This window comes from Dipteris shenzhenensis, chromosome 16, assembly GCF_047967505.1.
Source record: "Dipteris shenzhenensis isolate YYH24624 ecotype China chromosome 16, Dip_SZ_1.0, whole genome shotgun sequence".
Classification (NCBI taxonomy): domain Eukaryota; kingdom Viridiplantae; phylum Streptophyta; class Polypodiopsida; order Gleicheniales; family Dipteridaceae; genus Dipteris; species Dipteris shenzhenensis.
In genome coordinates, this window is record NC_141611.1 from 24,300,162 (window position 1) to 24,316,726 (window position 16,565).

Here is a 16,565-nt window from a genome sequence, read left to right on the forward strand (position 1 = left end):
ATCTAGATAAAAGAGGTAGTAGATTTGGGATAAAATGGGATGGATGGCCTCTCTCAGCAAAAGTTTTAGAAAATCAAGTTTTTGGGCTACATGATCAAGATTTTGTACATAATGGAAAAAATTTAGTCAATGTTCTTGACAAGCCTAAGCGTCAATTGGCTATTGGCAAGGTTTGGATCACCTTAAATCATGTCATTATTGTGTATGATGCTTTTTCTATCGACAAGCATATGCTAAGGGAGGGAGACATTAGGCGAGATGACCGCCAAAATTGGGCTGGAGCTTAAAGAATATGCAATAGACAAGTGCAATGGTGCTTGGGAGAATTGGCAAACAATGGAATTCATAGAAAAGAGAGGAGCATGCTAGGAACACAAGCTTATCTTGAAATTGTTGGAGACTACATCGACATCTTCTTATCTCCACATTTGAATCTTGTGGATCGAGTCTATCTTGTGGGCAAATTCTCTTTTTTCTTTCAAATTTGGAGGTCTTGGATTGTTCATCATGCCAACTATACGTTGAATAGAAACTTCATAACTAAGGAAGCTTTCTTAGATGTGCAACTCTCATGCCATTTTGTGGTCCTACTGATCAAGTACTTTGGAGAATTTTGTCCAGGCCTAAGGTGTCCTTTACATCTTACAGGTTCAGATGCAGTTGAAATCTTCTTCAGCAAGATTGGAAGCATGGTGGGACAAGAACGTGCTAATGACTTGATGGATATGCTACATAGTGCAGGTAGTATGAATAGGCTTGCACACTTTGAATGCAAAGAGGATAGTCCTCTATTTACAAGGGCACATAAGAAGCAAGAACATGTCTGGAGAGAATTGAATCTCAAAGAGAACATGCGAGAAGCTAATCTAGGGGACTATGAGCGTGTGTCAACTGATGATAAAATCATCGAAGCATTGAAGAAGGGACTAAAAAGTGCTCAAGAAATGTGTGAAAGTTTGCATATGAAGCCAAAGGGTGAGAATATGAAGTGGTGGATGGAACCTTGGTCAAATGGATTTACAGATGCATATTCACAAGAATCTGATTCTGAAGAAGAAGACCAATGTCAAGCAGATCATGTGTCAGAAATAGATGATAATCACAACGATGCCTCCATAAGTGAAATTAGACATGTGGTGGATTCTCTCCTAGATGAACAAGAAGCAGTGAGCCTAGTTGTTACCATTGATGGTAAAACTCTCTTCAAGTCCACATTGGTAAGCCAACTTAATGGAAATCCCACACTCTCTAAAGATAGACTCACAAGGGTTCACCAAGGAGTATACTACCCTAAGGAAGATATACCTCTTACTACATCAAATGAGAACCTATTTGGAATAGGTTCCGATTGTGCCGTATTCTTTCATGAAGAATACAAAACAAGGAAAAGCAAAAGGAAATGCAATCCAAGATCTTTGCACAGAAAGTAAACACAAGCTATATGGTACCTTGGACGAGTTCAAAAAATGAGGAGAAAGGTTGGTGGGGGGTATGTGGAATATAAAAGAGGGTTCAACCTTTCAGATAGACCTTTTAGAGTAGAAGTCCAGCTTGGGTGGTATTACAAGGCAAAAGGTTCAAGATGCTTCACATATGACCTTACAGACCTTGACATGATAAATATTGAGAGCGTAATTGCATTGGCAAACCTCACCTATGAGTGTAGTAGCAATAAGTATACTTTAGATGAGAATGATTGGAATGTATTCAATGACTTTGTAAAGGGGCATTAAACGCACTTGGTAGGGGCTTCTTTGTAATCTTTCCAATATAATAAAAGCTTTATTATGATTATTACTATGCGCTGAGTTTAGTTTGATTTGTCTTGATGGATTTTTTCAATTATTTTTTTACAGGACCTTGAATCACAGAAGTGGATGATTTGCAACCGCCTGGGTACTTTTGTTTATATATATGCCATAAAGCAAGTTTGAAAATGCTATTTTGGCATCGGGTACAACAAGATGTTGTATGAATGTAGCCTTTATGGTTTTAATAACATGGTTTGATATGACTTAGTAAGGGTTTTCATGGAAGAAAAATAGTGGAAAGGTCTTCTATAAATGTGACAAAGAAGAATGATCTTTCCATCTTTTGCTTCTCTAACAATCAAGACATGGAAAAAGTGGCAAGGCCAATCGTGAATGTGGCCGAAAGCATGGTGTTTTAGATTTCTCTTCTCTACTCCTTCCCTAACAATAAAGACGGAAGAAATTTCTAAGTCTCAGATATACATTGTTTAAACAAGTTCCCAATCTTTCACATAAGAAAGCTCTAGATGTTTGTATTTGGTAAGAAATAAATATTATATATCATCATTGAATGCTTTGTAAAATTGGCTAATCTGTCATCCCTTCTCCTAGCTGAAACACCATACATATGGTTTTGTAAAAAATTGAAAGATATAAAGCATTTATAAAAGCTCCCAATCTTTCATGTAGTATTTTTATAAACTTTGTTTCTTGAGCTCTTTACGTGTTTCAAGTGACTTTGCACAATTCTTTGCTCGGTGTATGGCACACATGATTTGTCTTGTTTGATATTTGTTCCTCTTAATTTTTGCACATATGTCTTTATTCTTTGTTTCTCTTGCCTTATGGCATCATCAAGACACAAACCCATCTTAAACTTATGCATTGCCCATCATTGCAGTCGGTACCTCAATTTTTTGTGTGTAGATTCAAATAACGCAGGTGATGTAGAGATCTTGCATTCTAAATATCTCATCCTACCTAAAGGGACTCCAAAAGTAGTAGTGTATGACTTACATAAGGACTTTTAAAATTCCTCTAGGAAAATAAATATACTTACAGAAGGGGATTTATAAATTTTCCCAAAATTTACAGAGGGGATACTAGGAAATACTACAAATAGGTTACATAGGGATTTAGAAAAGAACCCTTGAATGCACGTGATATAGACATATTACACTAAGTGACGCCCCCGAGGGATAAGTAAGATGAGCAAGAAGCAAATAACAAACGTAACTAGCAATGCAATTTGGATAGAGTGTTTCTACAATGAGCTCATAGCCAATACAATGGGAGAGATGTTGCTCAAGAGTGAAATGAATGAAGGTGGAGTATGTCCCATGACTATTAGTATCATAGGGAATATGAAAAAATGTGTAGAGGACTTGCAAGATGACTTGCCTCGTAATATTGACATGGAAGATTTAGGTTTTTGGGATTTGAAGTGGAAAGATGAGAAGGGTAGAAGCAAGAGGGAAAAAGACATATATTCACATTTCACTATTTCAAAGAGAGTGCAATATGAGCAATTAAAACATTCATGTGATCCGACTTCTGAGGCATGGTTAACTATTGAGGGTAGTCATGGGGATGCTTCTCACAAAGCACATTCATTTAGGAATGTTGATTGTTCAATTGTCACTAGGTACCCCCCATGAGGCCATAAAGGAGGGTGAGAATCTTGGTGTTGGCTCATTTGGAGTGTGCTTTAAAGCCACTTTTAATGGCATCTCTTTCTTTCCTCAAAGTATTACTTATGCGGCAAAGCACTACAAAGAGAACATATCTCACACCTTAAAGTCATTCGACAAAGAGTATGGAAACTTTTTTAGAGGCAGTTTCCTTCTCATAAGTGGCACACAATTTCTTCCACAAATCTTCCGTAGTCTGCTCATTTACTACTATGGAAATAAACTGACTCTGCAAGATGAAATCTAATAGTAGACTTTGCTAATGCATCCAACTCATTCCAATCATCCTTAGACATATTTGCAGGCTTAGCTTCAATCCCTGCCAAGGGTTTAATCTGCTTCTTTTGAATAAGCACATCCCTTATCTGTTCTTTCCACAAAGAAAAGTTTGTCCCATCAAACTTTTTAATGTTAAAAAACTCCTTTTCAGACATGGAAGAGGATGACATAAATAAAGCAAAATCCCAAACGCTAGTGCCTGTAAGAGAGAATCATACCAAATACTAGGTGCACCCAAATGTGTATGCCACAATATACTAAAATATCACCAAAACTCAAAGCTCAAAGCATCAAAAGATGCAGCTGACTCATGTGCATGTACTATGCATCCATATGAGCAAATCTGGCCCAAAAGAAAATGCCACTACAATGGCAATCCAAAATGCCAATAGGTGCCAAATGGCTTAAGCATAAACACCATCCATGGGCATATGCATCAATAATATCTCATCCAAGAGAGCATAACACTACCAGTGCATCACCTACAATGTGTCAAAGCTGTCCCTCAGCATAATATAGCATCCATGTGCAAAGCATCCATAAAAATAGCATCCCACAAGGCAATCTAGGCCTATCAACGCATCCAATAAGGATTACAATGCATCTAAATGGCCTATAAATCATCCACTGCAACCCAATGCACACCATGAATGAGCGCACATGGCTCAAACTGCAACCAGAGTGATCTGCATAAGGTATACTCAAGAAATCATGGTCCCATGAAAAAGACCGCTATTGAAAATAGAACCTGAGATGCCTCAAATCATGAGCACCATTGCATAATTAGACTCATCAAGAAAATTTGCAAATATCTCTCTTCTACCGGAACTCCAAAATCCCAACCGATGAGTGAGAAATGGCAGTCAACACTTATCCATTGCCATGTGGCATAAATCTAAGGTTTTAAAACCTTAGAATGAAAAATGCATAGCAGAGAGACGAAATCGAATACACAGAGATCTATAACTCTAAAAATACTCCACCAAATCATGCAAGAACTGACAGGTAGGGGTTTTTGGGCATCCGAAATGCAATGGGACAAACGGTTTTGGGAAGCGTGGTCTTAATCACTGGGTCCAACCTCGGGGGGGTCACTATGTATAAACCCTCTATACCACGTGCGTTCAAGGCTTATTTCTAAAATCCCTTATCTGTAAATTTTTCATTAATAAAATGTACCCCTTTTCTATACAAATCTGTAAATTTTTCTCAAAACTATTTAAAATAGTCCCTTATGTATATTTATTTCTGTAAATTTTAGAAATAAAAAATATCCTTCTATTGAACTCACGTGATAGGGTTACATATGATGAGCGACCCCCCCGAGGGTCCAACACATGGACTGAAAAACGTTTTTGGAAACAGAGCTATTTGTAAACTCCATCGAAGTGCAAATGATGAGCAACATAGAAGTTTTAGGACCTCCTGAGTCCACCGGAACTGACAGATCTACAAATGGTTGCTGCAAACTTGAGTTCCAACACCCGAGCAGAAAAACATAGAAACTGACATAGTGAGTCAGAAATCCAATGAAATGATCCCAGATTCAAGAATGAAGGTGTTTCCAAACTCCTGAAGTGAAGTGGACACCAAAAGCAAGCAATAGTTGCCTCTACAAGTCAATACGGAGTCCCTGTCAATTGAGAGTGCTCTCAACGGAAGCAAGAACGGAAGAGGGAAAGCTCAAAAAATGACTTTTTCTTTAAAAACACTTAATAGGCTCTCAAAACCACTTCACAAAACCAAAGTTACTCTTCCAAAGGTTCCTCCAAGGTCTCTCCATACTTGGATGCAAGTAAAGTCACCCGCAAAACTTCCCACAGAGCTTCTCCTTCCTCCCACAAAGCTGCTGAGTTTCCAAGCATTCATGCATGCTCAGCTAGATCACTCGGGCTCTAATGCTAGTTGAGAGTGCTCTCAATGGAAGCAAGAATAGAAGAGGGAGAGAGAAAAACAGAGAGCCACACAAGTTTTGGTGGGTGCAGAACACCCTAATCTTCTTTTTCATTCATTTATATATGTGTTTGAGTATTGTACATAACCGAGGTAAAGGCACAGTGACCTTTAACCCCCACAACTCATCCCCCTCTTCTCTTTCTCCCTCCATTCCTAGCTACAACACCTCCTGGAGCAGCTGCTCATCCCCCTCTGGTCTTTCTTCCTCCATTCCCATGCTCTTTTTCCCTCTATTCCTAGGTGCAGTACCTCCTGTAGTGGCTACTCATTCCCCTCTTCTCTTTCTCCCTCCATTCCTAACTACAACACCTTTTAGAGTAGTTGCTCATCCCCCTCTACTCTTTCTCCTTTCATTCCTAGCTACAACACCTCTTGGAGCTACTCTCCACCTTCAGTTGCACCCTCTATACCTTCCCCCCCTCTCCCTCTCTCTCCCTCTATTGGAGCTGCTCTCCCCCTCCAAGCCATACTTTTAGATCCACTCTTGTTGTTGTGACCTCTATACAAGCATGGTGAGGAGACCATACATGTCCTCTATGTCCCATAGGAGCAAAATTGCAGTGGGTGAATGGGTGCGAGATGGTTGCCTGGCACCTATAGCTTGAATGATTAGATAGTCATGAGAGGATCAGCCAAGTGTCCACATAAGCTTCCCAAGAGCAAGAGATGTGATCTTTTGCATGAATGGAAGGGCTGAATCATGAAGTTCAAGCGTGGGAAGAAAGGATGTCTTGCAAAGGTGCAACACATCTACATGGGGAAGGACATGCACCTTGCTCCATTCAAGCAATCAATCGACAATACCATCTCATTGTAAGTATGCATTTTGTGTAAGGTGTAATGAGTCAGTTTGAAATTTAATTTTAAAATAGCACTTGTGCATAGAAAATGTATTTCCTTCAGACTTTGAGGAGTGGGAACTAGTCAAGTGCTTCTTAGGTAAGTTTATTGCCATTCATGAAAATTTAAGAAGGCAAATGCATGCTAGAGAGAAGTCCTCTGCTTTGAAATAGAGAAATATCTATTGGTATAAATTTTCCAAGTACATTACTCCAAGGATGGCATCAAGCTATGGCCATCTTAAATGCATTGCAACACCACAACTTGAAGACATGGATTGCAGCAGGGTGGACACAAGAATAATGCAATCGTACAATGAAAATATTGCAAAGGATGTGGGCATGGCCATGAAGTTTACATTTGGCTCTAAATGGGTAAGGATGTCTTGGTTTATGCCTCTACACATTTTTTCTTCTTCCAAATGCATAGAACAAAAACCATGTGGTCATGCAAGTGCTTACATAAGAATGCCCTTAAGGAATTGCTTGGGGTGAATTGGGAAAGTAGGTCAAGTGAACAAAAGGGTGATCTATTTTAATGCCATGTATGTAAGGACAATGTGGTTGTCAAGTACCACATCTCCCACCAAATGTTATATTCCTCTTTCCAAAATAGGCGTTGCAAGAAAATATTTGGCAATTGGCTCCCCCTTGAATCTAACGATGATAATAATACAAGGGTAAGTTATGTATTGATTCTAACGATGATAATAATACAAGGGTAATTTATGTATTGATTCTAACGATGAAAATATTTGGCAATTGGCTCCCCCTTGAATCTAACGATGATAATAATACAAGGGTAAGTTTATGTATTGATTCTCATTTAGGAGATGTCAAGAATGTGACCATCACATCACAATGGACTCTCAGGGATGTGCACAAATACTTATTGGTCATGGAGGATGGCATGTCTGAGTCTCTTTACTTTACCTTAAATGGTGAAAAGGTAGGAAAGCGTGTAGAGAAGCACATGCATAGTGCCACTTTTATCCCTCCTGCAATATTGAAGATGGTAAACAATATGGGGTGGAACAATTGTGGATTTTGCATTTTCCAATTCATAATGGTGGAATTATATTTGATTGTTTGAATGGTTTTGTTTCATGTCAATGTCAGGTTTTGCCCAAAAAAAATAAAGTTACTTTAGTTTCAAAGTTTCACTACCATAGCCATTGTTCTCCTAGCTACCAAACCACCATGGATTCTGCTAGGTCTGCCTTCCATAATTTCATCTCTCATACTCCATTAGTTGATAGAGAGGAGGAGTTATTTTCAATCTTTGATAAGAGCATAGATGTCGTAGGCTTGAGTCTACAAAAAGATGGGTCCCAATTGATTATTTAAAGTACTTGTTCAATAAAGCACCCAAGCTCGTGAAGTGTTTATAGATCACTTTTGAGCCTAGTTCACACCCCTAGGGTTTAGGGAGGTAGACACTAATGACCTCCTAGCATGTGGACTCATCAAAAACATAGGAAATAGGTTCCTATCTTGGGAAATAACCTTTATTTTCCTTCTTCAAGAGGAACAAATGGAAGAGGAGGTGAGCCCTGACCCTGACCCTAACACTTCCCCTGCCCTTGCCAATCCTCTCATTTCTATAGATGAGCCCAACATCCACAATGAAGATCCCATTGATAAAGAAGCTGAGGAGCAGGAAGCTGCTTTGGCCTTGGAAGTGCTCTAGAGACCTCCTAAACCCCATTCTACTTCTCAAATTCCATCTACCTTGGTCACCTAGATCTTCACCACCCTCCCTCCCAACCCATCCACCCCTTTGCCCTGCCATGTTGCACATGCACATGCACAACAATTTCCAAAAAAAATTATGAATTTTGGAATCTATAATTGACTCAAAATAGTGTTAACTTTATTCATCAAACATTTTACATTTGGGGTTCTCTTAGGACCCAACACCTCCCCTGTCTGACTCTATGTTGCAACCAAAGTGCAACCCCTTGACTCCCTGTTGTGAGGACTTCCATGCAGCACATCTCCTTGTCTTCTTAACACATTAAATCACTTTTGCAAGACTTGAGACGTCTATCGTGTCATGCTTGAGAGTCCTAGCCTCTAGATATCTATAAAACAAGATGAACATTTCATGTAGTGCATTGCTTCACGCGATACCACCCCCATGCCTTGTATTCTTGAAGTAGGCTGCCTTTTCTCTGTAGTGCAATTTCTCCATTTCTTGAGTATTCCAAATGGACAGAGGGCCCCATTGCTCCACAAACCACAATGCATGTGCATAAAGAATATGACGTAAAGAAAAACATCATATTAGAAACATAAACTGACTCAAGTTTAAAGCACAAAATTTCAACCTAAGGAGGATTACCATGTAATTTGTAATATGTGACTCCCCCCATGCTTCTACCATCAACGATATGAATTCCCCCAATGTTGTCTTGAATCTCTCATAGTACAGCTCATCTATTTGACCTTTTCTAAGAAAATTTATAAATGCATCAAGCTTTGTCCACAGTTTTTCTTTGAATGTAGCAATTCGCAGATGTGAAGCTTGATTCGTAGTGCACTCACACAAAGCTTTCTAGTAATCCGAACCTAGGGTGCTTTGAGCCAATGTATATTTTTCTTTAGCAGCATTGTGTTTGGACAAGAACATCCTTGCCTTTCCTCCACCCATGGTCACTTTAGCAGAAAGATTTTGTGTCTTTCCTTATTGTTTCTTGTCTTGCTTAAGCTTCATATTGCCTCCATGAAGTCCCATTAGTAAGAGTAGTTCTCAGCTTTTGCAATGCATTATGCAGAGACTTGCTATGGCCTCAAATTCCAAGCATAAACTAGATGGATATAGAGTAACTTATCAAAGTATACACAGTTCAGTATGCAAAGTACACACATGTATCTGCTCTAATGGAATCGATAGAATGAGGTCCCACTTAGGATCCTTATTGACAATCAAGGGTTGCACTTTGGTTGCAAAAAAGGATGCTATTCTCCTTACCTTTTGCATCTTCTGAGAGTGGGTGCAATACAACCATGTCCATTTTGCATCTGCACTTGTATCACAACCATACAAGAACTTGAAGCAAATCACCAGCTAGATGTCATTCAACTTGAAATGTTCCATGCCCATCCACTATCAATGTTTGCCTGCCTCTTGTCTTTGAATAATCTACGAGATGCCAGTTCTCTCCAAAACCCACTAAACCCACTTCAATGTCTCGTGGTGCTCCTTTGGGGTCTCAAAGGATGCAAGCCACCAGATGTCTTTCTTAGATTGGATTGAGAAACGCTGCTGCAAATTTGAGACAAAGCACTACAATCCATTAGATAAAGGGGTGGATCTAAGGGATATCATCAAAGAATAGAGGGATGAAATATATACCCTTCTTTAAAAAAAAGATATAATGGAGGATATGAGAGGAAAATCTGCTTCAATCTAGGCCATAACTTATAAGGAAAATCCAAGGGAGGAGATGGGTGTAGAAGGGGCTTCAATTTGGTAGGCCATATATTTAATAAGGGAGGACATGGGTGTAGATGGGGCTTCAATTTGGGCCATAGATTTGATGGAAGATCCAAGGGAGGAGATGGGTATAGAAGGCGCTTCAATCTAGGCCATAAATTTTATGGAAGATCCAAGGGAGGAGATGGGTATAGAAGGGGCTTCAATTTGGGCCATAGATTTGATGGAAGATCCAAGGGAGGAGATGGGTGTAGAAGGCACTTCAATCTAGGCCATAGATTTGATGGAAGATCCAAGGTCCAGGAGATGAATGTGGTTTTGGGGAGTGGGAGAGAAGATGGACATCATGGAGAAGTGTATGGGAACCAAACAACAAAATGTTTCATTGAGTTGAGAGGAAGTCCTCTCTTTTATAGAATGGGAGAGAGGGTGGCCTAGATCATAGGCACCTCTTCTACATCAAAGAGAAATCATTCCCTACATCATAGGGACTCCTAAATCAAAGGCACCTCCCTATGTGGGGGCCTTTGCATTACATCATCACTTATGTCATAGACTATGACACATCATAGCACTTAGTGTGCTACACGCGCACACACACATGATCATAGGACAAACCCTTGATCACACAACTCCCAACATACCCCTCCTCAAATGTTTGCCTCTTGCTATGTCAATGATTCATCTAGGCACATAGTTTCACAAGCCATCTCATGGTGTTCAAGGATAAATCTATGGCTAAGATCTCATGCTAGGAAAGGTGCCTAAGGGTCAAGGTTTGCAAAAATGGGATAGATGCCCCCAAATGGTTATCTCCCTTGCATGTACAAGGATTAATTTTAGGCCTTTGTATGGACCTAGTTTCTCATGTCTGCAAGAGGTACCATGGAGGTAAACACATATCACATGGCCTACATCATATGGTGACTAGAGGTGATTTACAAATGACAAAACACATAACATACTTTTTGGAGTACTACTCTACGCAGAGAACCTCGAAATTGTCCAAGTGATGATAAAAATCTCAAAAGATAAAGTCTTTATTTTCTTCTACCACAAAGTTTGTGACTTCATTTGTTGATGGAGTTCTCTCGTCAATGAGATTTGCCATGTTTTTCTTCTTCTCATTGCAAAACTTCTTTGAATGATTGTTCTTGATAGGATAACTACAAGGATTGATTTTGTAGAAATCTTTTTCAAGATGACTGGTCTTTCCACAATGCTTGCATGCCTTGTACTTGTTCTTTGATGTAAACTTCACTGCAAGTGCTTGTGTGTGCTCTTCACCCTTTCTTGAAGTGTTCTTTCTCTCTTCCTCTTGTAGAGCACTGATGATGCCCTCTAGAGTGGGTTGGGGAAGATTCTTCAAGGTAGTCACAACATAATCATCATCTTGAGACACTCTCTTTAAGAGCATAGCCATAGTATCATCTTCAATACGTAGTGAGTTGATTGAGGCCACTTGTGTCATAAGACTCCTCAAAGTATTAACATGAGCTACAACAGTGTCTCCATCCATCTTAGGTTCAAATAACTGAATTTTCAAATTCAACTTAGAAGTTTGAGAACTGCACCAAATAACACATCTAACTTATGCCAGACTTCAAAAGGGGATTCCAAATAAAAAATATGATGCACAAAATCATCTCCCAATCCTAAAACAATGAGTGCATAAGCCTTCTCTAGCCTTTTGGCATCTACAAGTATAGTTGAAGAAGAGTCACTTGCCTTCCCTTTACCCTCGGGGGGGGTCACTATGTATAAACCCTCTATACCACGTGCGTTCAAGGCATATTTCTAAAATCCCTTATCTGTGTAAAATTTTCATTAATAAATGTATCCTTTTTCTATACAAATCTGTAAATTTTTTCCAAAACTATTTTAAATAGTCCCTTATGTATATTTATTTCTGTAAATTTTAGAAATAAAAAATATCCTTTTGTTGAACTCACGTGATAGGGTTACATATGATGAGTGACCCCCCCGAGCCTTTACCTTTGGTTGTGGTGGATTATCCTTCTTGAGATGATTGATTCCATGGCTTGACCACGCCCCACAAATTCTCTTTCATAAGCACAAATTTGATTTTCATTTGCCAAGTGTGAAAACCTTGGCTATTGAACTTATCTATCTTAAAGGTAGCCATTGAGAGAGTCTTAGCTTTATAATCAAGAAGTTTCTACTCTCTTATGGATGGTTAATATTTCAAAACAAAGAATTCTCCCTCACTGTACAAATGCAAGTTATTTGCTATGTACTCATAAAATCCCAAATTCTTGGCATAGAAATATCCAATAGGCTTTTCCCAAAGTCTCTTGGAAGGAGTTTTATTTACCTTGATCTTTTCCCTTCTTGCTAACTTGGACTTCTTCACATAGTTCTCATTAGAAGAACCACAAGAGTTAGTCATGGGGTTACAGCTCAAATGCTCATGAATAATCATAGTGCATGTGTATCATCATCTTCAAATCAAACAAGATACTCACAATGGAATAAAATACTATAAGAGAGTATTTGAACCAAAACTCTAGCATTAACTAAGAATATCTTGTCAATGAATCATCCCTAAGCTTGCATCAAGCATTCCACAACAAAAAATGCCCAAAATTGTAGAGAAAAAGCAGAGTAATTTGGAGGGCTTGATCCCTATAAAGCATAACTAAAGGGTAATTTTATGCACAATCAACACTCTTATACCAGAGAATGTTCACCTAGGAGGACTGCCAAAAAAATGGGCAAAGTTGCTCATGAGAACAGCACCTTCTCCGACTGGTTTTTGTGTGTTTTCTCCTTGCTCCAGCAACTATTGGGCCTTAGACTTGGATATAAGATAGCTTGTAGTTTTGCCCACCTGTGGCTTAGAGGAATTGATGAATGGTCACACCTATGGGAAGAATTGTGTGAAAGGTCACCGAATAGAGAAAGTGTTGGCATGGGCAATAGAGGAAAAATGTTGGGAAACGCTTGGAGCTAGAGGTGCACCCTAGGGAGAGGAAACTTTATTTTAGGGGGCTCTAGAAATGGCACAGCAGATGGAGAGAACAAAGCTAAGAAAAATTTGATAGAAAAGAGGGCAAAAATGAAGAAGAAGGTGGAGGGTGGAGAAGAAGATGATGAGGTAGCATATTGAAGCTAGAATGGGCTACGGGCTCAAGGAGGCTCTAATACAACATGGTTTGGAGTGGGAAAGAAGATGGACATCATGGAGACTTGAGTGTGGGAACCAAATGGCAAAATGTTCCATCGAGTTGAGAGGAAGTCCTCTCTTTTATAAAATGGGAGAGAGGGTGACATGACCTGTGCTTTCCACGGCTCAAAGAATACTTCAAAAATAACTTTGGATGTGAAGCAAACCCAAGTCAAAGCTTGCAATTGACCTGTAAATGAAACCTTGTAAGCCTAAGGTTCAATTTAAAAATGCCACGTGTCAAAATTTTAAAGGTTTGAACCTGTGAATGGATTTTTGACAGAGAAATAGACGATTCAACATCTTAGAGAGACAAAGATTCTCCAAATATCCATAGAATCATGTAAGAGTTGACATATAGAAGTTTTCAAGCCTTTGGAATGCAATGGAATGAACGGTTTCAGAAAGTATGGTCCCAATCATCGGGTCCAACACATGGATTGAAAAACGTTTTAGCAAACTAGTCTATTTGTGAACACCTTTGTAGTGCGAATGATGAGCAACACAGATGTTTTAGGACCTCTTGAATCCTCTGAAATTGACAAATTTATGAATGGTTGCTTCAAACTTGAGTTCCAACACACTAGTAGGAAAAACGTTGAAGCAAAGACAATGAGTCAGAAATCCAACGAAATGATCCCAAATTCAAAAATGAAGGGGTTTTTGAACTCCCAAAGTGCAATGGATACCAAAAGTAGGCAATTGTTGCCTCTGCAAGTCATTCTGGACTCTCAGTCACATCGAAAGGAATAGGGGAATCGTCAAAAAACGTCTTTTTGCTCCAAAATCACTGCATGCTTGCCAAAAACCACTTAAAAAAATCGAAACGACTTTTCCAAAGGTTCTTATAGGTCTCTGCACACCAAGATGTAAGTAAAGTCGCCCACATAGCTTCGTAGAGAGCTTCTCCTTCCTCCCACATAGCTATAGCAGTAGGATTCAGGTTCCAGGCACACACATGCTCAGCTAGACCACCTACAAGCATCAAATAGACCACCTGGGCTTTGATACCAGTTGAGGGTGCTCTCAATGGAAGTGGAATGGAAGAGGGAGAGAAAAGAGAGCCACACAAGTTTTTGGTGGGTGCAGAACACCCTAATCTTATATGTCATCCATATATATATGTGTGTTTGAGCGTTGTACATAACCGTGGCTTAGGCACAATGGACTTTAAACCCCATAGTATCAGATCAACATGAAAGTTTGCACTCGTATTAATTTGACTATGTTTGTGTCTTTGCAATGTTTCATGTTGATTGGGCACCATTTGAGTGGATGGGCATGCAAAATTCCCAATTCATACACAAGAATAGTGCATCGGTGCAAGTCCCATTCATGCGTCACCATGGAGTGTCACCTGGGCATGCAAATTTTAATGGGTATTCATCTGAGTACTTTTTGTATTCTCTCAAAGTTACATGTCCATCGTGGACTATTTGGGTAGAAGGGCTTGCAAAATTCCCAATTTGTGCACATGAGCGGTGCATAGGTGCAAAAAAATCTCATTCATGGATCGTCCTGGAATACTCAGGAGTTAGATGGACATTAAACTTTGCATGGGAATTTTTGTGTCCTCACAAAGTTTCATGTCCAAATACCGTTTTGGTGGATGGGCATGAAGCTTTCCCAATTTGTGTACATGCGTGATGCATAGGTGCAAAAACATTCTATTTGTGGGACCATCATGGAATGATCAAGTGTCAGATGGACATGCAACTTTGCATGGCTCTTAATTTAAATCATTTTTGTATCCTCATAGGGTCCCATGTTGATCAAAGACCTTTTGTGTGGATGGGCATGCAAAATCCCCAATTTGTGCACATGCAAGGTGTATAGGTGCAAAAATCTTAACCGTGGGCCTTCATGGAATGGTCAAGTGTTAGATGGGAATGCAACTTTTAATGGGTATTAACTTAATAAATTTTATGTCCTATTCAATTTTCATATAGATTGGAGACCGTTTGGGTGGATGGGCAAGTGAAATTTCCAACTTGTGCACATGTGTGGTTCATAGGTGCAAGAAAATCTAATTTGTGGACCATTAAGGGAATGGTCAAGTGTTAGATATCAAGTTTTATTTTCAATAGTGGTCATTGCCATGGGGCCGTGATTCTTGGGACATACCTTATGCAAATCACTCTGGTTTTAATCTAAGCCATGTGCGCTCATTCGTGGTTTGCATTAGGTTGCACTAGATGCTTTACAATCCATTTGGATGCATTTTAATCCTTGTTGGATGTGTTGATAGGCCTAGATTGCCTTGTTGGATTCTTTATTGATGGATGTTTAGCACACAGATGTTGTTTTATGCTGAAGGACAACAATTTTGACACATTGCAGTTGATGCACTGATAGTTCTATGCTCTCTTGGATGAGATATTATTGATGCTTATGCCCACCATGGACGATGTTTATGTTTGAGGCATTTGGCTCTTATTGGCATTGGGTTTGTCATTGTTTTGTCATTGCAGGTTGACATTTTCTTTTGAGCCATATTTGCTCATATGGATGCATAGTATGTGCACATGAATCAAAAGCATTTTGATGCTTTGAGCATTGAGTTTTAGGTTATATTACCCTCCATTGTGGCAGACATATTTGGATGCACCTGGTATTTGGTGTGATTCTTTCTTGCAGGCACTAGCATTTAGGATTTTGCTTTATTTGCATCATGGCATCCTCTTCCATGTATGAAAAGGAGTTTTTCAGCATTAAAAAGTTCTATGGGACAAACTTTTCTTCATGGAAAGAATAGATAAGGGATGTGCTTATTCAAAAGAAGTAGATTAAACCCTTGGTAGGGATTGCAGCTAAGCCTCCAGCTATGTCTAAGGATGATTGGAATGAGTTGGATGCATTAGCAAAGTCTACTATTAGAATTCATCTTGCAGAGTCAACTTATTTTATAGCAGTAAAATGAGCAGACTATGGAAGATTTATGGAACAAATTATGTGCCACTTATGAGAAGGAAATTGCCATTAATAAAGTTTACATCATGAAGAGGTCGTTTGAGCTGTAGATGAAGGAAGGGGTCTCCATTTATTCTCACTTGAATGAATTCAATTTATTTTTAGGAAGCTTTAGGCTCAGAAGTTGAATTTTGATACGGAGACCACAGGCAATATTCCTCTTGTGTTCATTGCGATCCTCATGGGATACCTTCCATACAGTTGTCAAACTCTACACCTGGTGTCATACTAAAGTTTGATGATGTTGTGGGTAGCTTGTTGGCTGAGGAGATTAGATGGAAGTTTATGGAAGGCAACAAGCAGGATGCATTCTTAAATGTGCAAATCCGAGCTGGCCCCAGCCCTTTGAGGACTTTTTGCCCTCCTGCTGCCCACAATCCCCCCTCTTAGGCCTGACTTCAGCCCTCAGATCCCCTTTCTCTCTGTGACAGCCTTGTGGGGTTTCCAGGGTGC